Source organism: Tinamus guttatus, unplaced genomic scaffold (assembly GCF_059628265.1).
Source record: "Tinamus guttatus ecotype Peru unplaced genomic scaffold, ASM5962826v1 Tinamus_guttatus_pri_ptg000131l, whole genome shotgun sequence".
NCBI lineage: Eukaryota > Metazoa > Chordata > Aves > Tinamiformes > Tinamidae > Tinamus > Tinamus guttatus.
Window position 1 is genome coordinate 298,302 of NW_028288665.1, and position 2,203 is coordinate 300,504.

General features: G+C 45.7%; 1 non-coding gene across 1 annotated transcript; it reads right to left on the reverse strand.

The window, feature by feature from the left end:
* Positions 1–691: 691 nt before the first annotated feature.
* On the reverse strand, positions 692–781 carry TRNAY-GUA (transfer RNA tyrosine (anticodon GUA)). Its single transcript is given in 2 exon segments — positions 692–727; positions 745–781. It is a non-coding gene; the product is annotated as a tRNA-Tyr (tRNA).
* Between the last annotated feature and the right edge of the window lie 1,422 nt (positions 782–2,203).

Here is a 2,203-nt window from a genome sequence, read left to right on the forward strand (position 1 = left end):
CCCATTTCCTTTGTAACCAGACCCAAGCGCTATAGTTTTTTATTGAAATGGACAGTGTATAGAAGTACTGTATTTCAGAGCATTTTATGTAGCGGTGTTCACAAATCCTTCACTATGCCACGGATAAGCATTACACATAATTACCATTACAAAAGTACCTAGACCTGAATGAACATGGAGTGCCTATGATCATGAGAACATTCTTCTATATTCATCTCTCCTATTCCCATCTCATTCAAAAACTCAGGACTTCAAAATACAAGAACTGGATGGGAGAAAGGGTGAAATTAGCAATGAAAAGGTCCCGGTAGCTGATGGTCCACGAGTTCTCCGCATCTCACTCTGCTAAAAGAGTTTCCGCAAGCTCTGTGTTATGGGTTTGCTCTAGCTAGCAAGGGTCTGTGGAAGCTGTTGAGTCCATCAGAAAAGAGGCCCCCATATGATGTGCATGAGTATGTGCTGATGAGGTAGACACATGGCAAAGGTCAAGTAACAGTGATACAAGAATCAGCTGAAACAGACAAGGCAGGTAGGAGTAATGAAGTCCTTGAAAAGGGTATATTTTAAGTGAAGTAAATTTTTCATAGTGGTCTAGAGAGTGGTATGGTTAGAAAGGTCATTTTTGCCAAATACAAATTCCAGAAATACATGAAAGTCGAAAATAAAAATTACAGTGAAAAAACAAAAATTTTCCTTCGAGCCGGAATTGAACCAGCGACCTAAGGATTACTTTATACACACAGCCTACAGTCCTCCGCTCTACCAGCTGAGCTATCGAAGGAAGATGAAGGATGGGTGCCAAGAATGAGTCAAGACAGTATCAACAATAGCCCTAGGCTCTAATGGACTTCCATATGTACTGCTTTTCACAACAGCAAAACAGCATCAGAAAAGAGGTGCAAACCTGGCTTTCCTTGCAAAAATTGGATCTTGGCTGCAAAACTGCCAGTTTTCTGCCTAACAGTTCACTGTTCTCATAGTACTGTTGTTGGCAATGATGATAAGCTGGGAGTTTCTGTAGTGAGCCAGATGAAATTTGTCTCTTGCTTGAGAAAGAAATTTGCCCACTCTGATCTTTCTACCTTTCCTAGACTGAGTTAGGATGGATGGAACTTCCTTCTACCCAATTCCCCACCACAATTTTCCTGAAAAGTCCAACTACAAATTATCAAACAAGTCAACACACACACAATTTCCACAGTGAAAGCAAGGAACGGAGGACAGGGCGAAAGGGAAAACCGCCTGAGGCTTGGTTCAAAACCCAGCACCTCCCTCAGGCCAAGTGAGACCCCTCACACACGGGAGAGGACAGAGCAGGTTGCAGTTAGGCATGTCTGCCTCAGCGGCCTACCCAGCCCCTGGGCCAGGGGGTTGAACCGTCTGTGAATCATCTGTGCAAGTGCCACAGCTCAGAGACTCAAGAGCAAACCACCCTCTTTAGGGTGTGCAGTGATTCACCAGCATCAGTTGTCTGAACAGCAGGGTAGGGTGGAAAGCTGTGAGGTTCCCTGTCTGCTGGTTGAAACCACCCCCCTGGCAATGGGAGTGTGTGAAGCTGCTCTAGTCATTGCCCTACAGCTCTGCTCATCCATGCCCTGTGTTTATCCCCAGCTTCTCCTTGTGACTCAAGCCCAAACCCAAGGGGTGACTCAAGCCCAAACGCTGGGCTGCATTAGCAAGTGTGTATCCAGCAAGCTGAGGGACGTGAGTATTACCATGTATTCAGAGTTACCAGCCTGTGTTGGGAGCTCTGGATCTGGTTCGGGGCTTCTCAGTACAGGACAGATGTTGATGCCCTGGAGCAGGAGCAGTGGAGGGGCCACCTGTAGCACACAATGCATGAGGAGATGGTGAGAGACCTGGGTTTGTTCAACCTGGCTTGGTCTTCCCTATGTTCTCCCATTAGGTAGCTATAGGCAGCAGTAAGGTCTTAACTAACGGGAGAACATAGGGAAGACCGAACCAGGCTCATCTTTGAGGTGCACAGTGATAGGATGGGAGGCGATGGACACAATTTACCACGAGGGGAATTCTGCTTAAAGGAGAAAAAAAAAAAAAAAAAAAAAAGCAATTACTCTGAGGGTAAAAAAATTTACCCTGTGGAACAAGTTGCCCAGAGAGGTGCTGGAATCTCCATCCTTGGAGATATTCAGAACTTGACTAGACAACACCCTGAGCAACCTGACCTAACTTTAAAGTCTAC